This window comes from Adelges cooleyi, unplaced genomic scaffold, assembly GCF_023614345.1.
Source record: "Adelges cooleyi isolate 19-005CV unplaced genomic scaffold, UGA_ACOO_1.1 ACOO_flye_CR_arks_rails_tigmint_CR_PRNA_2, whole genome shotgun sequence".
Lineage (NCBI taxonomy): Eukaryota > Metazoa > Arthropoda > Insecta > Hemiptera > Adelgidae > Adelges > Adelges cooleyi.
The window spans coordinates 8,506,711-8,534,498 of NW_026095860.1; the positions used below are offsets into that span (position 1 = coordinate 8,506,711).

The window sequence follows — 27,788 nt, forward strand, 5'->3', positions numbered from 1 at the left end:
TTAATTTTAAACAATATACAGATAAATTGTTAAACAGTAGAAGTCGCTGCTATTTTCCACGTAGATATTCTCCAGATATACATGAAATATAATAAAATATTTATTCAATTTTCGGGTAGTACATTTTCAGTAATATTTCAAAATGTTTCTTAGAAAGTACATCGTTTATCAGAACATCACGGAGCGTTTCCATTTGGGTTAATTTAATTTGTCTTTCCTTTAGAGGCAATACCACCGCATGGACTAAAAAGCGAATTCAGTCAGCACAATTCTACCAGGAAATGCGCAAGAGGAAAAACTTTTTTTTTATGCATTTCCTATGAAATATTACAATAAAATCGACTACGATCAACCACGGTGTGCGTATAGCTATGATACGGACAGTGTTGGGTTGAAACCCGACGCATCGTGAGATTAAGTATAAAGTACACACCGAATCCAAATGGGTTAAGAAGTGAATGGCACTTCTAATAATACAATTCTAAACAAACGGTGCCGGCTTGAAACAGTTACATTAATCAAGTAGGTCGAGATAACTTAAAGGATTTCACGAGAAGAGCGATGTCGATCCCGGCGACCTTTTCTCTGAATGGCGTGGCGCGTTACTTTCATTTTGTCAGCTCGGTAAAGTTGCGACTGGACCAATCCAGGACGACCTAAGCTTTTCGAATATTATTAAAACGACGATAAGATTAAATTGGATCAGGCGGGCCATGCGCGAATTATACTTTTCTCCGGGGTACAGTTCTTCCGGACAATTGAGGTCGGACGTCCCATATACACAGTATTATGATGGGATAGATAAAGTGGAATTGATTCTAGGAATAGCAACGGGTTTAACTGGTAGTCGTAATGACCGCTTTTCCAAATCGACTTGCCCCTTTGTTTTGAAAACCGAAAAAATTAGACCCACTCCTTTGCCAGGTGCTCAACATGCCGTTTATATATATTTCCGGCGGTTTTGACGTTATTTGCGGGGCTTTCGTTCACCGGAAATGATTGATATCCGTCTCGCTGTACCGTTAACCCTTCCAAGTTGCTCAGGCAACACGCGGGAGGGTCTGGGAGGTGCCAAGTCTGACGAGTCGTTTGCGTGTTTAATGTCCCATACGAAGTGTCGCCGACGTCAAAACCGTCAGATTTATCACAAAAAAAAAACAACAACACAACATCTAATAACAAATAGCCACGACGAATAACAACATATTATTACACTATAATACACACTGTACTATTGTGTTCATATTATGAATACTAGAAAACAGTTTGCGAGTCATCGAAAATGGTGTCCAGAAAAAAAGAGAGAAAAATTAATTTATAGGAATGTGATGGTCGCTAGTAATAATATTTTAGTCAATAACGTTTATTTGTTGTAACGTGTAAATAAATAGTCACGGGACGGCAATCCCAGATTAAACGGCAAAACTTGACCAATTCGAATTCAAGCAATACGCTTATACATTTTATTGTTATTGAACAACTTAACTTGTAAAATTGTACAATTATTGAGGACGCCACTTTAAACAATTTTCAAAGCAAAATAGTACTTTTGTATTCCAAATGTTACGAAGCCAATCATAATGCTAGAGATATAAATAATATTATAGCATATATATGTTTTTATAACTAGAGCAATTTTTTTATTTTTACATGTTTTAAATGTATTTTTAAAAATTTTTTGCCTAACCTAATAACACCTGTATATAATAGTGGCATGATACGAGCTCGTCATCTCATAATATAATAGTATTATTAAGTCACTTTTTTTTTTAATTGAAACAATTTAACGAACCATATAATTTAATATTTTTTCGTTGGAGCTATTAAAAATGAAAACTGATTATTTTCTCTAAAATTAAATATATATAGTTAAATATTCGAAAAAGTATAAAAGTTTCATAAGTAATTTTAACGAGTCCCTAAGCGAAGAATTAAGGTGAACATACAGCTGTGCACTACCCCTATTTCAATGATATTATGTTTGAATCTAATTATCACCAAACATTTTCACCTTCATGAAAAATGTAAAAGAAATTAGTTTTAAAAAAAAACCCTTCTTGGCTTTGCGTCGAAGCTGTAAGCTTAAGTTATTCAAATAACTTTGATACTTTTTAAGCGTTCAGTTTCTTAAACTGAACATTTTCGTTTGTCTATTTTGTTCAATAATATGTGTATTTGTGTTCTTGGATCGTTTTCAAACGTTAAAGATCAATATTATCCGTGTTGGTCATTTTATAAAAAAAAGTAGAACCCATTAAATCATTGAGTCGTTTTTTAATAAGGGGTCGACGTTGTACTTGTTAAAATGACAAATAGAAGAGGGTTTTCTCCCCTGTCAGTTGGTCGTCCCGTTACAACCTTGGCGAAAATACACGGAAAGAAGACACTGTTGACACAGCTGCTGCTTGCACTTGCATTCATGTTTATTGTTTAAGCATAATATTCAAATTACAATATGGTCAACAGCAAACACGTGTCAGCACAAGTAGAAAAGTAAATATTCAGAAAACTTTATTGTGGTTTCAAGAAAGGGAAAAAAAAGTTTTGAGAACACGTTTTCTTTTACAAATCCTTCAAAATCCGATTCGGCGATTGATATTTATTTCTTTTTGATTCTGTGTGTTTACTTATGCGTGTTACAAGCTTTTCGCGTCTAACCATTCGTGATCTATCTACTCTGCCGATATTCTTACCGTATCCGACTACATTTTGATTTATGTTTTATCCCAACAAAAACCTTCAAGTCCCAAGGCCCATTTCCTTATTTTGTTTTTATTTTCTATCGCTCAGCAATTATCTCGTCAAAATAAAAAATAATATTTTACAACTTTCGTGAAAATAGCAGTGTTGTATAGAAGTGAGCGTTGGCTATTGAATACGAAGGACGAATGAATAATGGAAGTAGCTAAATTTATTTACTTACATTTTGAGAGTGACAAGGTTAGAGATTGGGATTTTTTGAGCGTATCAAGGGAGACAAATTAAATAGTAATACAGATAAAGTGATTGGAGACCAAAGAAAAATACGTGAGTTGATGTTATAAAATATAAAGATATGTAAACGTGTGGAGTGAATTATGCCGAGTAGAGGATTTGGCTTGCCCACCCCATTTTTGTACAATATACATTGTATACGTTGAGAAGAAGGAGAAGAGATATTGAAGTATTATTGTAAATATACTGCATGGGTATGAGCATCTGTTGTATGTTTTACCTTATCTGAACACCGTTCTCATCTACCCTAAAATTACGCAGAGTCGGTGGGAACTACAACTGGTGTATCTGGTGTTTTGTAAAACGACAAAAAAGGTGTTGTTTCAAAATTACAATCATGATTAAAAAAACCGTTCAGTGGTCTTTGTGTTGGAAAAATTGGTTTTAATAAAAATGAATATAATTATAAATGTAGCAGACGCAAGCGGCAAAAAAACATGCTAATGACAGAACTTAGTGAACGTCGGAAAAAATATAATTTGAATTTCATATGCATGTCCCATGATAATTATTTTAATTACAAATATGACATTAACGTAAATGTTTAACCTCGATTCTGTGCAAGTAACCGAACACGGTTGACCTGTTGTTTTTTTTTCACGTTGTTCTAAATTTTCTACCTTTTTTTATAGTTTTTAATCTGCCCCTTTACGCCGGTAAAATTGCACGTTTTTGTCGGTTATCGAAAACAGACTAGAACTGTTCAACGTGGACTCTGTCTTTGCAGAAGACGATTAACTATTATTATTCATTTTCCGGGTCATAAGTGTGTTTGAAATGTTCGCAGTGGCGACGCTTGGACGACCTGCAATAAAATGGAGCTGCCAGCTCAAGATTCCGGGGCGACGTTGTGTAAACTGTAAATCTAAACTAGGGAAAGGCAATATTCAAAGTGAAAACGTCTAAAGTAGGAGTAATCGGATACGTTTTTGTCCGCTCTTATAAAAAAACACCATCCGGCCGTAAGTCGAATGGAATGCAGAAGATAAAACAAAAAATTACCTGGCGAAGTTTGATATCATTTGAAAATTTGCTCTATTGTCCTTTTGGCGTGAGTAAGTATAGGAAAGAACTCAAGCTACCGTCGTCACGTTGCTCTTAAAAGATCTCGGAAAACGTAACTGAATTTTACACCTCAAATAGTCCGTTTACCTTCAGATAATGTTTAATCCGACGGCTTAGGGAAAATGATCCCTAAAAACGACTAGGACGACTAGGTATATAATAATTCTTATACTACAGTAGATTATTATAATAGACTCTTGGCGCTGATCAGTTGATATAGTATACAAAGGATTTTCGTCAAGTCACTTGAGTACATACTCCGTACGTAGATCAAAATATCTGTTGGTCGTCTTCCACGAATCCTAACCGAAACGGTTAAAAAGGCACACAATATATTTGTATACTCTACCAAGTCCAAGTTTTGCACGTCAGTGTGTATTGAGTAATTTATTACAAAATACAAACCCGATTCATAAAAATATTCATTTTGATGCGAATACGTAGTCCGGTGACAATGCTGTCATCTTCAGCGCTAACGGCAAACCGAGGACACAACGGCAATACAACTTCCTTACATACATTTAGTAACGATAACATGGTTAACATGTTATTTTTTACAACATTCAGTAAACAATTCTGTAACAGACTTAAGTCCCGATTTAACAAAACAATTATATTTTTTTAACATTTCTATAGCTTTCTTAATATTTATTGAATAATTTGCTTGTAATAAATAGATGACGGATCTATTTGTCATCTTTAGGAGTGTAATTATTTTACAAATGATTATTTTTTAGTAATGAAAAACAACCGAAGGGTAGATAATGTCGCCTCGCTATTATTATAGGCATCCGCCCCCATCAAAATGCTTAATTATGAGTCCCATTAGAGCAATTACATAAGACTCAGAATTTAATACTTAAATTAATTTTTGTTAACCGTCATTTTACCAACCCTTATTGACTCCATACGACGCATTTTATCTTAGTTAAAACAATGGGAAGATTGAATTTTAAAAAACATCAATTACATAATTAAAATTAGTGAAATAATGTTTTTTTAATCATATTACTTCATTCAAAATTAACAAAATAAAACTCGGGCCAAGGGGGAAAGTGCCTGTCTTGTTGCTATTTTAAACCTGTCTACTGGCCCGATACGTAACTACAAAAGTACTTTTTGGTTGTACAATGATATTTTTCGTTATTTGTGTGAAAGGGATGCATTCTCAAAAATGGAAAAAAAAACGCTCCACCAAATAATTCACACACAACAATCTATTGATTTTAATTATTATAACTATTGGCCGGTAACCTATAAGATCAATCGAAATAAGGTTTTTCAAAATTCTACTTATGTTAGAGAATTTATATGCGTCTAATTATTTTGATTATTCATTGGTACACATTTCTAGGAATTATTCTAATAAAGAATTATCAAACTAACAGTAAAACCCCGTCCCACTTTTTTGTTACTACTACTACACGTATAATGTCTTAGCTAAAATACAGCCGTTACCTAACAAACTACTCGATATGATATTATACTTATAAGAACACGAAAGTGTACCTAGATTTTATCGAAAACTAAAACGAAGCTTTGTAATTACTACTATATACGTAGCCAAGATCAACACTGGGTCCACATAACAGATGTTATAAGCAATAAAAACGACCGTGAATATACGAGTTTTGTACCAACACCTAATATCAAACACTACGTTTATCGCTTCCTACAAGTACCGTCAAATAAACGTGTAATTGAAAAATGTAATTCGATTTTATTACTCTAAAAATGAAAACCCACATGATCCTAGACTTATTCATTATTATTATTAGTATTATTATTAATATTATTAGGGTTATTGTTGTTATTATCATCACTATTCTCAGTTCACCAGTTTCCTGTCTGATTGGACTGCTATCAAAATAGGAAAGTTGTTTTTGTTGACTTTTTGAGTCAATCAAAGTGTATTTTGTCGATTTTTTGTGCTCGGACTAAGTAAGCAGAAGAAGTTAAGTGTGTAATTCAAATGTAAACGTAATGGACAGCTGTTGTCTAAACGAACAACAACACAACAGCTTATTAACAATGAAGACAATTTAATCCATTTTATTATTATTGCTGTTTTATAATAATATAACTATTATATGATTCGTGCAATTAGTTAAACTTTTGTCGATTTTAAAATTCAATAGAATTGTCCGAGGATTACGCAGTAGTCAGTTATTATTTGTTCAGTGGCACCTATTTACAGAAAAGAAGAATCGTATTTATCCTTTTCTCAATATCAGAAATCATCATAGTAGTTAATATATTTGAAAGAACTATAAAGTTTTTAAAAATATCCAGATAAATACAATTATAATATATTCATTATAAACTATATAAAAAAAAAAAATACAAACTTTATAGAAAAACTTGTATAACTGTTCATTCCCACCCAGTGGATGTACAACTGCTTAATTTTTGGCTTAGTTTTCTTAAAAAAAAAATTAATATAATTTCTATAACTGAGTTTCAATAATCAATACAATCTTATCTCAGTTAGGCGAATAAAACAAAATACTTATTAACATGGTTTCCAGACTATGTTAGTGAATGTAGATACATTTATTTGTATTGCTTGTATTTTCATAAGTAAAGGTGAACCCACGGAATCACAAATTTGATAAATAATTATGTGCGTTTTATTAGTCAGGTAAATATAAAAAAAAAATATTAACTTAACAGCTTGTGTGTGTGATAGGTATGTTTAATCATTTAATTAACTAATTAATATCATCTCGACTGTAACAAAACCAACTCAGCTCAGATAAGTCAACTGCGTTCGGCATGGTATAATACAGGGTGATTCTTTTATAATGGCCCACTCAATATCTCACTGGATTTTATAAATAATTTTTTTTTTATATTGTTTTTATATAACGTGATCACAATTTTCCACAAATTATTATGTCCCTCCCAAACCAATTATTTTGATATCAACTTTTCAAATTTAAACGGTAATATATTTTTTTAACTTTTTCAATTAAAAATATTTTTCTAAAAAATATGTTGACTGATCGATAACCAGTTTTGGATAACTATTTTTAAAGTTATAAGAGTTTAAAAGTTAGGACGGGAGGGGAAGTGCGATTGAGAAATTCGCGTAGATAAAAATAATACTTCACTCCATCTTTCCCCCTGCCAAAATTTTGAAACTCCAATAACTTTAAAAATAGTTATCCAAAACTGGTAATTGACCAGTGAACAGTTTTAGTAAAATAATCTTAATTTAAAAAGTTTAAAAAATATTTACGTTACTATTTAATTTTCAAAAGTTGCAATGAAAAAATTAGTTTGAAAGGGGGTATAAACATAATAATTTGTGGAAAATTGAGTTAACATTATATAAAGACTCTAAAAAAAAAAAAAAATAAATTATTAATAATATCCAGTAAGATATTGAGTGGCGCATGATAAAAGAATCACCCTATTTATATTGAAATTATACTACTTGAATATTAATATGAATTGCACTAAACAAACCCGGTTACCTATAAACTTTACTAAGTGAATAATCGAAATCTGAATAGCTTTAACATGGACTTGACGTTTCGGACTATAGACCGTTGTATCAATTTTAGGAGTTGGCTTTCGTTAAAATGGACGATACCATGCAACATAACCGGCTAAGCACTCAACACAGCCCACGCAATATCAGTAGACCCTAAATGGAACGACCGCCTAAAGATAAATATTGTATAGCATGAGCTCGGAAACCAACACATGTAGCTCGAGACCTCCAAGCTTACGTTTCGAAATTATTTATAATTCATAAAAAAATACTAGGGGTTTCCAACGTTTTGCCTTTGCAAATTAAAAATTATATTCATATTTCAAACGTATAATAATTATTAAAAACAGATCTTGGCGTCATTAGTAATTATTCCAGTGCTTATAATATTGTTAGTCTTGTAATATTATAACGTATCTATTAGCTTGTTTTAACTTTCAATTAATTAATTTGACGTTATGCCAAGAACATGACCGTTGTAATTATTTATTAACCTGAGTACGAAAGGGAACTCGTGAATTAATTATTATACAGTTCCAAGATGTTTCGAGTATAATAGTAATTATATATTATTAGACAGAGAGAATTAGTAAAAACTCTAATGTGTTTCCGACTTTTATACATTTTTTCATGAAACTACAAGTCCCAACTATAATAAAATAAATTACACTATATTTTAGATTTTGTAAATAACAAAAAAGTATAAGAATAATATTTCAAAAATATCGTAAAAAATATTTTTGGCTAAAAACAACAGTTCAAACCATTTAAACAACATTCTCACTAAATTGTTTGTGCTGTGCTGGTTGCCTATACCGAGTTCTTTTAGTCTTATATCGGATCCCTATACACAGCTAAAGTATGTAATAAATATTTTAAAGTAACTGCTGAGCAACGATGAAATAAATAGTTACCATTTATTTAATGGCTAATAGAATTAGCTTACACGGGAGAAATCTTTGTTAGAAAACAAATATATACGTTGTCAAGGTAAAAATTGAAACATGCTCACGACGGCAATGGCACTGTAAATCTGAGTGGACGGTCCAAACTTTCAAGATGTATGGCTCCCAAGTGAGACGTAATTTGATTATCAACACTGAGTAGACATTACCTAGAATGTCACCAAAAGAAATTGTTTCGATACTGTCAAAGTTTCCGTTTAGTTAGTTCTTGATTACAAGTGTCAAACCCATTGGTCATTCAAAGTGCGCAAACATTTTCTATGTAATTCGACAAGAAAATCTTTTTTTTTCTCCTTTATTTTACATATACGATCTATACAACTTTAGTACAATAAGTATATATGATAACACAGGTAAATTATAGACATTGAAAGCATGAAAAGAGAACATTTGAAATGAGCAATTTTAGGAACGTCTAAAAAGTAAAAATAACTATATCAATGTAATTAATAGTTATTATACTATTATGTTTTACATAATTTAACCTGCGAAATGTGATGGGCATTTGTCATTAAGCGCGGCGACCCTCTGGGTTACGCTTCGTTAGGGTAAGTCATTAAAATATAATAATCGTTTAAAGTCGAACTGAGCGTTTATTATGTGATTTTAATATTTCTCTTTCCATATATCATATATATAAATTATATATAATGTATAATATATATATATATATTATTGTGGTCTTTAAATTTGACATGGCGTTGGATGGCCGTCATTCGGCTCCAAATACTAAAAAAATATTTCTCTAATTTTTTCAGATTTCTTATTTCAATCTCTTGGTCTCCCTGTCACACCAAATGTATACTGTCACTCAGCACGACAATTAATGTACATTTGATGTGCAAACAGAGAGACTAAGGAATTGAAATAAAAATCTGAAAATATTAGAGAAATATTTATATATATATATTATTAATTTTTTATATTATATTGTAAAGACTGTGCAGTATAAGAATATTATGGACTGTCCTAGCCCAAGATCACGAAAGAAGTGAAATATATCCGGAAAGAATGTTATTCCGGACGTGCGTAGAATATTATATCCGACTGAAACGTAAACGTCGAATAAATAATTGAATTCCACATAATGTGACAGTATTCAATTTGCGGTTCCATTAATAAATATTGCAGTTATACGTGTACAATCACGGCCACGAGTTGTACCGCTGAATGCCGCCCATTTAATACCAATTGTTGGGCGTCAATGAGTTAAGTTAAATTAATTTAAACTTTTCTAACTTAACTTTAACAATACAATTACAATCTATTATGCTTCCAATTACAACCGGATACCCAATTATTACTAAAAAAATAAACAGTTTACACAAGCAGGTATATGCACTTACAAAAAAAAAAAAAAACGAAACATATGTGAACTCGTGTACATATCATCGGCTCGATTGTTTTCAACGCTAAGACACGGTTCACGGCGATCGCAAGACAGCTGCAAGCTAATCAAGAAGGTTCCAATGGTGTGCACAAATTTAGCAATGTAATTACAGTGGCGTAAAAAAGCTAAACGACCCAAACGTTACAAAAGTCCCATTAAAATTATAATATGTAGGCATGGAACGATATTTCGGTTTTACTGTACCCAGAGACGTATTTAGGAATTTTGCGCCCCGGGTAACAAAAATAAACACCCCCTTCCCAACCTATATTTCTTCATCAATGGGTGTATTTGTAAAAAAAAACACATGATAGTGAACCAATGCATTCTTCGCTACACTCATAATCTGAAAGGTATACTAGGTATACATAAAAAAAAACGTTTTTAAAAACATGTTTTTCTAAAAAAAAAAAATAGTAAAAAGTAGAAATAATTTTACTACAAGAACAATTTACCAATCAATTGTAGCATATTTTATTTAAAATGTCAATTACTTTGAAAACAAAAGAAAAGCGTGGGCCTTATTCAACAAAGTCCAAATTTATTGAGTTAAGTATTAATAAATGTATGTGTCACACACTAATATTAAACCAAATTTAAAATACAAAAAAAACTTACAATATAAAACATTATCTGATACATTTATTAGGGACTTTATTAAATAGGGCCCACGCTTTTCTTTTTAGTCAAAAATTAATTTTCGGTTGTTTTCAAAGTAATTGACATTTAAAATAAAACATGCTACAATTCATTGGTAAATTGTTCTTGTAATAAAATTATTTTTACTTTTTAGTTCACTTTTTACTATTATTTTCTTAGAATACTGGCAGTTGGCACGACCGTTCAAACATGTCTACGAAATATTTTTGGGCGGCCATATTCTGTGTATCTTAATTCTCAACTACAATATATTTTTCTATGTCCTGGTATTTTCAATGCATGTTTCGTGACAAATGAAAACCACAATAATAAAGTATCATTACTATCATTACTTTTTTTTATCACCCAAATGACCTACCGTATTATATCAAAATGCTTTCCAAAATTTACCGCCCGGGGCCCAAGCCCCCCTGCCCCCCCTAAGTCGACTGTACCGTCGACTTAGAACCTGTCAACGGCCTCATCGTATTATACGGGTCAGTGTCTATCTTAAGTAAACCACGCGTTCAGCTTTTTGTTTAAAAATGTTTTCCTCCTTATTATTCACTTGTAAAAAACTGCATTCTTATTTGAGTGTGACACGCACGCGAGTGTCGAATTTCCTTTTCGTGCCGTACGAGAGTGCCAAAATCCATACGGGTCATTCTTTGCTAACGGACAATTTTTCCACCACGTCTCTTTTTTAGATTAGTAATGATACACCTAGCTCAGTTTTTGTATTACAAAATGTAATAAAAATATATTTCCTGGGCGGGTTCTCATACTGAAAATTGTTACCATGTTAACTCCACCGATATAGGCAAAAGATAAAGAAAAAAAACACACAAATAGAACAACTAGGTCATCAATCATAGGAACAACATCATTTGTCGCCATCGAATAATTAAAAGAAAAATTATGTATTTATAATAATGTATTTATTATCTTCAACTCTTAATTAGCTAAAATGATTGCACAATATTGGAATTAATTGTATAAAGATCGGGGGTAATTTAAGTATTTGTATGCTGCATACACACACAAATATAAAATGTTATTACAATTATTAAGTTTCCGTCGGATAAAAGTTTAATGTAAGATGCTATCGTTAACGTATCTGATTGTATTATAATAAATGAAAACAAAAACAAGTTACGCAGTTAGGATCCCGACGGCGAAGACAAATGGCCGCCACAAAGAGCTGTGCGACGGTACACTAGTTTTTCGCAGTTAAACGTGCAATTTATTAGTGTAAGTTGTGACCCACGCTAATTAATAAAACCCTTTTATAACACTTAAAAATAAACAAACTTGCTTTTCCACGGCGACGTTTTACAGGCGCGTTTTACACTTGTGCCATGACGCTATTTCATATAGTAATATACTATAGTATAACATATACACTATATATAGTATTACTAATTGCATATACTATAGTTTATAGTGAGCACACAAATCTAATATAAATGATTTAATGTGTTACGGTTATGATAAATATTTAAAAATCTCTCACTCGACAGTACTAATTTATGTACATTTACAATACAACATATACGGAAAAAAGTGCCAAATTATAATTTAACGGTTAACATAAAATAATAACACGACGTTGTTCCCGGTGGAATAATCAGAATTAGTCTGAAGGACAAGCAAAGGGTTGAGCCAAAGTGTGCACACAGAAATAAAAAAGTAGATCCGGAAAAGTTGTAAATATTATGTCAAGAGACTTGTTACGTTATTAACACTGCATAAAAAGTTTTTATTTTTTTCGTGTTCTTGGATTCTTAGAGACTTTTTTCAACTTGCTTGAGTTCGCTTTTAAAAGCAGGTATGATAACAGTAGTAAAATATGAAAAGTTAGTGACGTTATTTAATTTAAGTACTAGCATACTTTGTTTGCAAAATTTATATAACACGACCATAAATAAGAACATTATTATTATTTGATTAATTTATTAATATTTTATTTTAAACAATTGAAAAGAACGAATAAAACGACTGTAAATTATTTTTGATATTTTATTTTATTTGTTATCACTAAAGGAATTGGACTCGGAACTGTCCTATAATAGTGCACTGCATTGATCGCTTAAGAGAAGTCTTCCTCGATTTGTTGCTTTGTCCTATCATTTTACGGGTTTTTTTTTAAATAAAAAACAGCATGCATGTCTACATAAACTACACCAATCGGTAATAGTGGATTTATCATAGCCGACTAAGCTAAGTCGGTGTAGGTAAATTTTGAGACCAAGAGTACAACACAAGTTCTAATAATTGACCTAAGCCAATGTGAATTTAAATCAGTATATTATGTAAAAACGCATTTGTGGATCGTATCGATTTATGTGTTTGACAGCCCTTTGTTATATTATGGAATTATATTTTCGGATTTCACAGGAGGAAAATCTTTTATTCCGTCTAAACATTTAGGTATCACGGTGACACTTATGACGAATATTTGTTTCATTGTACTGTGGTAAAAGGTTATGCATATACACGCCATAGCTGTACGAACATACGGTTACACCTATGCTATCCAAAATTATCGATAAGTCACACGCTGAATCCGAAATCTCATCGGTAGGTCACATATTGGACCAACACGCATAAATCTGTGTTTGACGTCCATCACTGTCGAATGTTCAGATTTAGTAATCAAATTTGTATTAAATAATACATGTTATCATGAACTATTGACACATTTGTTAGTGGAATCAAAATGAATGACAAGCGCAAGTGTTCAAAGACAAACAAAATAATATCAATTAATACCATTAAGTAGGGCGCTAAACAAGAAAACAAAAATTTATATTACGTATAACACACATCGATTAAATTTTATTATCAAACAATAATAATATTATCAGGCGTTAAGGTTTCATTTATTAAATTCTGAAACGAATGAAAAGATTTTTTTATGTCCTTGAAATTTGTAAGTTTCAATAATTCGGAATTTATTTTATTTTAAAAATAACACGAAAGGGTATCTTATTATGTATATTTTTCAATTTTAATTGGTAAGTATAAACATAAAATAAATTATTAAAACTAAAATTCGTTACATTATTACAATCGATGAAGGGGTCTTTAAGAAAAAACTTGTTTGGAATTATAAGAGACGCTTTAGTCTCTACCAGAGTTATAAGAGTTTTCACAATTTATTTATAAAAGAAAAATATGATGGATTTGTGTTACACTGTAATTTAGTTCTCAGTAAATGGATACGCACTTAATTAGCATAAACATTATATTTGCCATAAATATATTGTATTATTAGTTATTCAATGAACAACCTTATTTACAGTATTATATACTCAATACATAATGTAATATGAATGCGTATTTTAAAATATATTAAAGAAGTTTTTTTCCGCATGATATGATTAAAGTTTAGGGTGCAGAAAATTACAAAAGTTTTCGTACGCGATTATTTTTAGCCACATTAAAAAAGAAAAAATTAAAAAAGCTGCACATTAATTATAAAGTTAAAATTTATTTTTAAAGTTATTTTTTAAGAAATTCCAACTATTATTGTAATTTGCGTTTCCGTTATTTTATGAAAACAATGATCTTAAGAAAATCACTCAATTCAGGTCAGAAGAAAATAATAGGAAGTAACATAACAGCGGCAGACTGAAAATAAATATTAATGATTTACAACAACACGTTTGTACTTTGTTTAATTAAATTATATTTGTTTATGAATTTTATGGTACGAGTGATATTTTAGTTAAATCTAAAATTATCTGACAAGCACTGATCTGGTATAGACCTAAAAATTACAAATTGATGAAGGTATGTCATCAACAAGCCAATCTTTTGGTTTTTTATTAGGCATAATACATTTTATATTGTATATTTTCTCAGCAGTCTTTGTTTCCAGCAGAATTTATTATTTTACTGTAAAGACCATTAAACAACGTTTTTGTTGGGTTGTTCTACTGTCGAAGATTTGTAATTTTTAGCTAGTTATGAACATTGAACAACTATGATTGATGATGTTGATGTTCCTCAAGTTTTATGATCGAATGAAATGGTTAAATATATATTTTGTTACATGCAAACATGACAAAATGATGAAATACATATTATTATACTGTACTTGTTTGTTATCGTCTCTGGTCTATCGATTGAAATAGCCGAGTAATAAACACAGTGTACATTTTATTGCATTATGTTACATTGATTTGAGTTAAAAAATATTATATGAAAATATTTAACATGAAAACGGTTTTAATGGCCTATAGGTTTTTATTATTACGTTTAACTTATACGCTTTTCTTACACAGCAAACCTACATTTAAAAAAAAAATTAATGATATTTTATTTAAAAATAATACCGCTTTTTAATATTTTCTATATATGTGTTATTACTTATTATAATTCAGTAATTATACATACATGAATAGTTTTTAAAACATCAAATAAATATTATACACGTGTAAGTTTATATTATTTTCCACCATACCTCGCAACGAAACATTTAAAACTATTATTTTGTTTAAATGCTTTATGAGGTTGGTTGTTACAATATTACTGAAGATTTTATAAGATTTTACTTTCCAGTTATATAACCCATTATACACAAGGGTAATGTACCACATGTATGCAATTCAAACGTTACTTATTTCATTTTAATTTCCTGCACAACGCATATATCAAAATTAAATACTTTAATGGTTATTTCCATATCACCCATACACACACACACACACATTTAGAATAGTAATATTATACGTGCTTATTATTATCAAGTCCAGATTTTATCTTACTGTCATGGTAGTATTCTAGTTAAAAAATAACCGCGCTTTGGTGTAGCGTCGATTTCAATATTTTATTATAAATTAAATTTTAAAAAAAATGTTCATTCCGATCACAAATTATATTAACGTAACAAAGTTGTATCTTAAACAACAATCGAGTACGAGTGACAGCCCGAGTTTATGAGAGAGACGTAAGAGCTTCGGCTACATATTAATTACCACTTCATATCAGCCTATTAACATTACCCATGAGACACCAAGGTACAACGTGATTTTAATTTTTTACAAATTTTTATGCTTTGAGCCCTCTCTCAAATTAATTATTTTTAAATAAACATTTAAAACTTAAATGGTATCATCATATCTTATTAACTTTTTAAATTAAGAATAATTTACTAAAACAATAACCAGTTTTGAATCATTATTTTTGATGTTGTTAAAGAATTAAAGTTAAAAACGAGAGGAAGGATGGAGTGGAGTATTATTTTAATCTGCGCGCGTGACTTAACTGCACTTCTTTTCCCGTCCCAACTTTTGAACTCCAAAAACACAATATATTAAATCACTACAAAAAATAAAAATTAAAAAATTAATTAACCCTAGGTGTTGAATGGATCACTTTAAAGGGTAAATAAATCACCGTAAACGTAATTTATCGGTCTCCGTCATCGTAAACAACACTTCGGGCCGCAACTCACCTACGGCCCTTAAACGATTGTGCACTGGGTGTTATTATTGCCAAAAGGGTTGTAAGTAAACAAGATACAATATTATTAACAACTTCAATAATATATTTAAATTACAAATCAAACGGATACGATGCATCGTTTGGGTTCTCTTTCGACGGAGGTGTAAAAAATATATATATATATATATATATATATATTTTCCAATAATGTCAAGCCTTTACTCGTCATTTAATACAATATTGCTGTACTTTCATAGTTAATAAAAAAAAAAACGTGAATGGAATAACGCTGACGGCATTAATAATTTAAAGAGTATCTCGCCGATTTGTATAATAATAATAATAATATTTTTAGTTTAACCCTTCTAAACGGTAATCGGTATAATATTCTAATGATCGTGTCTGTTCCAGTGTAGTCCGAAATACGTCCTTGGTGGCTTGCAATAATACCCTAATCGGTATAACGACTACAATCAACCAGCCATATAATTTCCCACGAAGGAGATTTTCCGTTGAAATCGGATTATGTTCACTGGATTTCACGCACAGTCAACGTTTGATTAAAACTGAAAATTTGGTCTACAATATCAACGTTTGCCCCGGAAAGGTCAAAATAAAAACGTTGTGGCATTATTACGAAAATACCCGTTGGAGGCTTTAAGTGCATCCCTATATGGTATTTTGAGTAATAAAAATGGCCTATGTAGTGAATGGTGTTGTTCCCTCATAACTCTCCCTTTATTTACAACTCTGATACACACATAATATACAACCATCTACACAATATTAAAAAGAATCCAAATAACAACTACAGTTGAAGGCGTTATGCAGAAAGCATTCATCCCACAAAAATATTGTGCTACTATACTTGATACAAGATGTTTTTTTGCAAAATGCAATTAAAACATTTTAATTGTGGCGCTATTTATCAATGTTTCAAAAACTAATAGAACTATATGAATTTCATTAGCCCGTTACTAGTCGTACTTAAATAAAGTGTGACCGGCGTACATTTCTTACCGGAATCACAGTGTGACTAAATGTGACTAGGGTACGTTCATACCCCACGCGACCAGTGACGAGTTAAAAACCATATTTGTAAAACATCAAATTGTTTCCAAACACCAATTTGTGGGATGACTGCTTTCTGCATAACGCCATTCAGTTACACCTCTTTCAAATTTTAGGTTGTTTTATTGTTTTTATTGATTAATTTCAAAATCCGAGCCCCGACTATTGACCTCATATTTCATATTATGGATTTTAGTAGTATTTTCACTGATATCATACTTAATTTAGTATTCTTATTTAATCTAAATATTGTAAAACCTATTAACGTACATATATATATGTACATATATTAACGTATATGTGCTAACAGTGGTCAAGCTTGTATTATCCTTCACCAATAGTGATAAATCATCACATATCGAATAGACAGATACAGTTACCCGTGTTATCCATAAATAATTGATTATATTAATAATTGGAATACAGCACTAGTAGTTGGCTAAAGTAATTTAGAACAGGTGTATGAACAATACAGATATTGATATGCGAAAACGGTGTAATAAATAGTTAGTAATAGTTAATAATACTTAATTATAATAAAACTAATTTTGTAGGGGGAAAACATATACTTATAATTCGTTGACAAGCAACCAACTAAAAATATACTTGAAGAGTAAATAATAATTGTTTCCAAACAAAACATATATATATTATGCATGTTTATGTATATATATATATATGCAATGATTATTAACATCCAGAGATTTTCACAATACATTTAGACTTCCAACATTACAAACATAATATATTTCTATGTTATCACTAAATGATACTAACAGCAAAATATGTTCTTTATTTTAAAATAACTCACATTAAAAAGCTAGTTTTATTTATTGGTAATTTGTATATACGTATTGATTTTTGTATACTTTGTACTGTAAATAATTATTACGACCAACACCGGATACATAATTTTGTATTTTACACGTGTCATACCCTTCAGTATCGTAGAAAACCTTAATAAAATGTTAATGAGTACAATAATAACAATTGATTTCAGTGCGTACGTGATGATAATATAACCTACAAAAAATGAATTATCGTTTTAAATTTTGTTTTCATTCAGTAAAAAAAATTAACATAACAAATATTTTATGGATGAATGAAAACGCTGAAAGACATATGTTTAACACATATATAATATGTACATACATAATATTATAGTTTATCGTACTGATTAAGTATTCGAAAGTTAAATTACCAAAAAACTGTTCATTTTAATATCATAAATAGAAATTGTTTTATTTTTGAAACAAATTATTATGGTAAGGCTAAAAAATCTAACTAAAAAACTTGTTACTTTTAGACATTTCTCAGTAAAGATTTTAAGAATTTCAAAATATAGTATACACAATTTATACATTGGTGTAATACGGGTAATATATAAACTTTTTTAGCTATCTATATTTCATACAACCTACAAATTTGTATTTCTTTAAACTTTCAACATATACGTAGAAGTGTTTATAAATGTAAGATAAAATAAAACTTACAAGCTATAATGTTGACAATTTAATTTTTTATGTAGTGGAAGTCATAAAAATATTGTATGTACTACATAGGTGACACCTGTGCTAACTGTTCTTAATATTGAAAAAACAAATAAATATTTTAATTTTGACCCGTGTTATTTTTGTACAGCTCCCCAGTGATGTTTCAGATTAGAGTTAACTTATTCAAAAAGATGATAAAATCAAGAGACGAAATGTTATTTTGTGTAGTACTTTGTGTATATTATGAATGTATAATATACATAAATGCACTCTACAACTAGTATAATAACATAATAGTTTAAAAGTCAATTACATCGATGAAAACCAATAAAAATTGAACGTTTAAAGCCATGTGCTGTCTTAAATATTTTTAGATACATAAAAAAATGTATTAAACTTTGTGTAGCAATATTATATTTAACAGAGTCGCGAATTTGTACCTTAACTTGTATTTATGTGAAAAACTACTGAACTGAGCCGTTAAGTATCATTATTTCTAATAGTCCATAATTTTAAATTATTGCCTAAGTTTACTGATACACTACATCCCATTCAAACAAGAAAAAAAGCTGTATTGTGATAAAAAAATATTTTCGCGACTAAATCGGTCTATATTTATAATACAAATATACCTATTAAAAATATTAAAAAGTAAATATAATAGTTTGTAAAAAAAATTAACAGCACTTCTCGTCCTATGATATATCGATCATAATAACTTATGAATGATTATAACTTAATTTAATATGCTCAAAGTATTTTCAAATTCTGATGGTTCACAACTACAACGATGATCTACTAAAATTATTAAATTAATTTACTTTCAAATCTATACGGTAAATTAAAAATACTGAATATTTTTTTAATTTTTAAGTTAATTTGACATTTCTACCAGGAAAAGAAAGTCACTAAATAATAAAATACCTTTGGAGTTTTATCCTCCGAGTCAAAATTCAATTGTATTTTCAACTTCTATTAATCCCTGTTTATAAGCACAGGTCGCTACAATGATTATTGCTACTTTTTTTTGCTGATCGGATGCCTAAGTGTATCGCATCGAACCCTTTCGAGTATTTTATTATAAAAATAATTCTTCTGTACGGTTGTACCATTCAATTCGTATACTGTAAAATATTTTTTTTTTCCAAATATTAGACAGATATTAAAATATTCAAGTAGCGACAATTAACACAGTCGTATATTTATTTATATTTATTTTTTTTGCATGACAGTGAGTCTAAAAATACTTAACATGGTGTTACTGCGTTTTAAAAACAGTTCATTTTTTTGTTTATAATATTAGTTAAAAGTTTCGAGTTACAGTATTACGAGTAATAAAAGTAGCCGGTTTTTTTTAAAAAAGGAATTTTGGCAAAAATTACTTACATCAGTGCCCTTAATAAATACTTAAGGGGTATGGCATCCTCTTAGAAGATTAGTTGATCAGTTTTTGATTTTTCCTATACAGAGTTCTCCTCACAAACAACCTGTACAGCCGGGGCTCGTTATATTTATTTTTTTGGAAAACGAAAATAAACAAATTTCTGAGCAAGTCATTCGTATTTCAAAAAAACATACCTGTCGCGGGAGTGTTTATATGTTTACTGTCGGGTGGACTAATCAGATGATAGGTGTTAACGCGCACAAACCGAATGGAGTCCTTTTTGGTTTTGCCGTCATGTCGCGGTTGTAATTTTCGCCCCTTTAAGACTTCACGGTGCACTTCTGTTGCAATACAATCTACACTGTAAATGCCAAAATAGCACGTCCGGCAAGACACGCAAGTCGATACTGTTGGGACCGGCCGACGTCGTGGAGGCCAAACGTGTTAGTCGTCCTGAACGCGTGGCACGACTGCGGCGAATTTTCACGGGCACGGCCCAGGTCCAACGCCGCGGTAAGCCTCGAGCTTTGCCCTCGGCGCGTACGAAAAACCAACAACGGCGATAAAATTCATCCGCCCACAACCATGTCCAACTACTTATTATATAGGTAAAAAACCGATGCAGTCATGTGCATACACAGAGACACTGTTATAGTACCGTATGTGTCGCGAATGGCTCGGCCGCAGAGTTACCAAAAGGGTTTTGTTTTCACTACACGGTTACGGTTATTATGAAAGCGAAATGTATGTTTGATAAAAAGTTTCCTATTGAAATATAATGGTTTGGCAGTAAAGTGCCGTTTTCGCGGAGAGGATAAAACTGTTTTATTTTACCTCCCCCTTTTTACGATTTTATGTTAATAAATCATAAATAATGTTTTTAAAAAAAAACGTCATTGAATGTAAACAAAGTGTTTTTTTTTTATTTATACACATTTTAGTTCATAAATTAATAAAAATAGAAAATTAAACGACTGCGGACTGTGTAACTGCGAAAAACTCCTAGATTTATGCTCTATGGCTCATCAGTGATCTGGAAAACGGAAAATTTAACTAAAACGAAAAACGTTTACAATTACTAGGAACCATTACAAAAGCCGTTATCTCCACTCCGTTTCCGGTCGTTATCCCCTTAAATGCAACTTTTTCGACACGAATCGTTTTAGATCGGTTATTAATTCTACACCAAAATCTGAAATGCGTTATCCGAAAGAGTATTATTTTTTTAATCAAAACCATTTTCATCTAACAGATTACCTGTATAGATTGTTTAAAGAAGTGTTATTTGAATTTGTGCGAACAGCTGTAGTTGGTAATGGTTTTTACAACAATGTGTCTATTAATATTATTATTTTTTACGTTTGAACTGTTTAACCACAATAGACTTTTTTGAGCTAGCTTGACAGCTATTTCTTCTTGTAATATATCTACAGCGAATGGATAAATCGTGATCGATGGATCAATGTTTGTTTACCAGTAAATTGGACGCTTTTTAACGAAATAGAAACATCAACATACTAAGAAGTTATAATAAAAAATAATGCTTATTCTTTCACTATAGGTAATTATACACAAAAAAAGTTTTTATGTTTTCTAACACGCCGTGGGACATACATATAAGGGAAATTATAATTTTGCACTCCCGTGATAAAATTGGAGGGAATTAAATATTATTTTTAAATAAAATTTCTGAAATAGTGCTACAAATTATTTTTTACAGAAATTGACGAGCGTAGACTAGCCTGGACTCCATTTTCAAATACTCACCCGGTCCATCATAAAGAACTATGGGAATGGTTTTTTCTTCATTGCCATTGCAATTTTTAAGTTAATAAATGTTATGCTACATATATTATTTTCCCTTTTCAAATATCTGCGAAAGATGCTGCGAGCTGAAAAATTGCACACGCTTGCGGAGAGAATAAAAATCTTGCATCGTGCCAATCGATAACTTGTTGTGTGACATGAAATGTATTATACAAACACATATTATAGAATACATACACAAACCGCAAACAGAATTAATCACTGTACGTACACATAATATATCTAAACATATTGCATTACAATGTAAATGTAGATAAAATTAATGATCATCGAAATTTAATCATTAAAAACTGTTTGACAACGCGCACGGGAAAATAAATTTATGCAATGTTTGGACTTCACCATACCAAAGTACATTTACTTCCTGAGACAAAGTCTGACTTCACTCCTTGCACCATTATTATGAATAACTGCGGTGTTCGGTTGTTAACTTTTTTCTTTAAATGTTATGTTACTGCATTATCTGCACTGCACAAATTCCTCTCAAACGGCTTTCATGTAAATCCATCATAAACGTAATCCTATACCACTATACTTTAAATTCGAAAACTTCCATTAATGTTCTTCTTTTAATTATCAATTTCGATCAATTTAGTGTTGTAAATAAATATCTATACACACTTTGAGTAAACGATATTGTGTTCAAACGTACTACATTAAAACACCTTTAAATCATAATATTATTTATTTATAAAATAAGTAAACAAACAATATTATTTAAACTCACCGGATACCTATTCTTTTTCAGGTTATGTATAACTTATAAGACTTATAAGTTATAGATATGTCGTATTAAAATTATTTCTTTTTGCATGTGTACAAGACACCATATATTTTTTTAACAATGGTGTATTGTACACATACAAAAAGAAATAATTTTAATACGACATATCTATATAAGAACTAGCTTTTTTTTATACTAAATAATTGGTTTTTTTTTTGCAAATTTATGTAACTATATTGGTGAGTAGGTGCAAAAAAAGTTTATTGGCTGTTAATTCTGGTAAGAAATCCTTGTTTTTAATGTAAATTATATTTAATGATAATGATAATTTTTTAATGAATAGAACATTATGGTGAATATTAAATTTTATAAGCTTAGACTTTGTATTTTATAAAACACTTAAGTGGTTTTTACACGAAAAATAAATATGGACTTTGAAGTTTTAATTGCAATTTGTTTTTAAATATTTATAACTTATAAAAATCTAGGCCCAGGTTAGTGATATTATAGTAAAAAGACCTTAATCTGGTTTAAAATTAATATTTCATGGATTGTGGCGAAACAATTATTTGTCGACGAGTAATAAAACTATCAAATATAATTTTTTCTCAAAAAAAATGCCTTGCTATTTTTTATCCACTTATTCATATTAGTAGTGTTTGTGTCCAATTTTGTTTTTGTAATAACTAACAACGGTACTTGTTAGGTGTTCTTTCAGTACACACAACGAGTCTGGCCATCTATTTAAGTCAAAAAGTTCACTCGTCTTAATAGCAGCGATGGTCGTTTACAAAACTCAAGTAATGTCAACACGGTTGCCCGGACTCAGCAGTTGGTGATAAATTTTCATGTAGTAATTATTACGGTAATGAGTTTTTAATAAGCTAGTTAGAACTAATATTAACATTATCTATGGTAACGATATTTGTCGTACGGTTGGAAAAACTCGGTTCCTCGTTATTGTAACCACGATTATACATAAAGATCCATGTCGTGCACGCGTGCCAGACTGACGATTATTACTATGCTTTTGGCACAGGGATGAAGGTAATATTTATTTTTATAATAATATGGTCGAACATGAATTAGTGGTATCCATATTTTTGGCACAGCCGGACCTTTCCAACACTCGATTTCACATTAGCAGAGCAAAACGGTGCTAGTGTAATAATATTATCTCCTTTGTGGATTTATCATATTTTTCTAATGGGCTAAGTCCTAAGAATGAAGACGATAATATAGTTTGACTATATTTAATCAGGGGTTTGAAATAATATTTGTATTATTTAAATGGTACTTATTTTTCCCGGGAAACAGTTTTAACAATCATCATTTTTCTGAAATGAAAGACATTTACGTTTGTAAACCATTTTGTATTCCATCTATTCCCTTTTGTTACAACTACTCCACTTGGTCTTACTTGGTTTTCTGAGTTTTCGTGTATGCCTTAAAAATACGTTAAACCAACAACTCATTTTAATAGTGTGTCTCTTCTTTTACGTATTGTGTATATTACAGCTAATAAACAAAATGTAGACTCTTGTGTAAAATATTTTATTTTTAACGGCTTTTTATTAAGTCAATCAAAACTAAATTGAATTAGTTGGCAAAAAAAGTAGAGTAAATTCAATTTCCTTCTGTTGATAAAATCCTGTTAATGCCAAGCGAAACGATTATCACGTCGATATAGCATAGACGTGCTTGCCAGAGGACAAGTCCTTTGTGTTAAAATCCGATTCTCCTTTTGGTCATGTTTTAATATGTTTACACGTACTTGAACAAATACTCGATTTGGATTTTTGTCCTAATACTACTAAGCATTAAATTCGTGTTTTTTTTTAAACATATAATCTAAAGAATTTTTTCAGCTTCTCCTTACGATTTCAATGGAATTTGACGAAATATATCGCACACCTAGATCAAAACTGTAACAACTCAACAAGTGGGTATTTTTAGTTATTTTTGTATTCGGATTCTACAAACAAAGTTGCATGAACAAACAAAACAAATTTTATTTTATCTTGATTACTCTCCAAAATATGGCGCTGTAGATGTCTTTATATTTTTTCCGTGTATTGTTAAATCATCTCAACATTAAATAATCATAAAAATAATTTCTAGGTGCAGGTTCTAAGTACATTTTCCATTCATAATACGACAAATCGCGTGATTTCCATATTCGCATGGTCGTATTAAGGTGTGTAGGTATAATCATATTTTAGCGTACGCCGTCATAATGCGTCTTGCCTCTTGGCAAAACAAAATACTGCCAATACACATTATACGTACATTATCCTTACCGTAGCTATAGTTACACATTATACGTACATTAATATTATGTAAATTTCAAGCTGGTTTTACCTGGTGACGGGTACGGCAAGCTGAAAGGGTATGGCGACAAAATATACTGAAATTAATCAAATTCGACACCCGAAAATGTTAAAGATATTTTTAATTTAGAACAATGATTTTTCCAAAAAACTACGGTATTATTCATACTTTGATATAAAATTATAATATGGATACCATTTACTCTAAGCTGGTCCATATAATGTTTAATTTTAGTCACGGTTATCTACGATTTTATATTTTATAAATAATAATCTTGTATAATCGAGACTCAACATCACACAAGTTAACCTAACCTAACCTTAAATTAACTTACCCTCTCTAGCCCTTATGACCTTACCGTTTCTACATAGACAACTGCAGACGAGAAAACTCAACTGAAATGTTGAAAAATAGCTTACACATCCAAATTCTGTCAACACTAAAAGTACCACTGCTGGCTTGAATATGCACATAAAGTTGTTTTTCTTCTAAACTATATTTACATTCTGTATACAAAAAATACAATAAACAAATTGGATACTATACATTTTTAATTAACATGAAAACATGATAGATGAAAAGATCTAACGACCCCACTTTAGTTTCATAGAAGGTTATTAACATTTTTATTTTAACGCGCAAAATTTAGGATCCACAATTAATTCTACAAAACATTTGTTTGGCGTGTACTTAATCTGCACATGTAACCACGAAAATGTAGAGTAGTCAAGAAAGCTCCACGAAAACTTAAAGATTGAATGTGCCTTACTTTTACGGTCTAATAATATAACGTAAATAGAAGCGAACTTATTGTTATAACTATTTTATGTACATTTTTATGGCACACTTATATGGTATTAAAAAAAATTAAATACTTTTAAAAAAAACTTTACCCTCATACTATTTTTTTCTCACAGAGAAACCATTTCCATTTTATTGCGATTTCAACACTTCACATATCCAATATATTCACATATATTGGTTTCCCCTTGAATCCTTATTTGATTAAATGACAACAACAACATTCGGTTTTGGCAAATGAAAACTTCCATACATTATTTTACAACCATGATGTTTAAACAGAAAGAACATGTTATGCACCATTACGCAATATATATACATACATTACATCCATTCAATAATTTGTTGTTTTAATAGGACATTTTTCTGCTCTTAACTATGTATCGTAGTGGCGTTTTAAAGTCATACGTTTTTTTTAATCCATTATTTGTAAAAAAAAAAAAACCGTCTTAAAATAACGAAAAACTCTAAACTTTCAGAATAATATTATTAGTTAAGTACTATATACAAGTTTTTAAACTCTTCGCCGTTAACTAGAGAGAAACCCAGAAGAAAGCTGCTTAACCCCAAAACGTTGAATCCTATTAAATATATGACTAAAATATTTATTTTTCTAAATATTCATTATGCAAATTAATATATATTCGTTTGTAGCATTAAAATGGAACGTGATAAAAAAAACAATTCTAATTTAAATAGTAGCAAAACAAACAAATCTAGAGAATTCATGTTTTCTCTAGTAGTTTTACTTATGACTGTAGTTTAAACACACTGTAGTGAAAACGGATTTTCAGTCTTTCAAACAACTCAAGTAAAACGTACTTAAGGTGTAAGTCTAACAGAATGGCTTAACGATTAACACATGAAATTACAATTTATGTGAAAAAATGAAAACTCTTGCCTCACCAAAATCAGAAATATTTTAGCCTTTATAGTAAGTTTTTCAAAGCAATTACAAGCAGTATAAATGTATAGGCCATACATTTTTATATACTATATGGGGGTTAGCTAAGCATTTAATGTTCGAACACATATAAAAAGTCAAGTTGTCTAATCTATTTGTTTCATAACATAGTGTCACTGAACCATTATACTGATACAAATGCCCAAGCTGACAGTTGTATACACTATTACTGATATTCCAAACAAAATGATACAAAAATCTATTAATATTTATAAAATATCTAATCACAAATTAATTACTGTGCTGTATAGTGTGAATATAAAATTTTAAAAAAACATTCTGATTTTATAGATATTTATTATATTGTTCGAAATATTTAGCTGTCGCGGTGGTAGGAGGTCGTTTGACTTCACTAGTCGAATGGAAATAAATTGGAAATATTATTACTTTTTTCCATCAATCGTTTTTTTTTTAATTCAATTGTTATACTGTTGCACAGATGAACATTAAACGGGGCGTTCACGTTTATACTCGATACCGTATATATTCGAGATGAGAGAGAGAGGAGCGTGTGTGAAAAAAATTGATAAGATTCATAGTGTTTAGATGTGGAGTGCGGAGATACGTGAGTCGGTATATATAAATATATACATATCATGTAGTACACGTAGTACAAACGGAAAGTGGATACAATTTTTATATCCGATTCGTTCTATCGTTTGATCTTTAAATGAATTGTGACAAGCCCTCACCATACCACGCTCTGTATGTTTAAAAACCCCTCCTGACTTCTATAGATACTAGTGGGGAGGGGAGGCTAAAACGACAGAAGTCAGAACCATTTTTCTCTAATACACACAGATAATGTAATAAAATAAATTAAACTGCAGTATATGGTACTATTGGGTAGTTGACCTAATCACTAATGTGTTGTCCTTTGTTTCATAATTACACTGGACATACTTCGATTCCCTATCGTTTCCCATATCCCTATTCCCCCTTTAGTTCCACCAATATTAACAATAATTATATATTATTATTATTATAATTATTATTTGGTATTGCATTATATTTTTTACAATAAATCGGCTATACCAGTTACAATGAGTATTGTATGAGTCACAAAACTGGTAGTAATAATATTACAAAAACAATCAAACATTATTTGTACTACTTAAGTGCTTTTTGAAAAACCAACAACACTACTCGGCTGCGGTATTTCCCTTGTGGTACCTATTATAATATTCTAC

At 30.4% G+C, this 27,788-nt stretch overlaps 1 protein-coding gene across 1 annotated transcript in view; it reads right to left on the reverse strand.

The window, feature by feature from the left end:
* The window catches only part of LOC126833752 (lutropin-choriogonadotropic hormone receptor-like), an 82,899-nt gene extending 62,490 nt beyond the window's left edge, over nucleotides 1-20,409 (reverse strand). The window contains exon 1 of the mRNA XM_050565263.1: nucleotides 20,146-20,409. The gene's annotated coding sequence lies outside the window, so the exon portion shown is untranslated. The remainder of the gene's footprint in view (nucleotides 1-20,145) is intronic.
* Nucleotides 20,410-27,788: the final 7,379 nt, after the last annotated feature.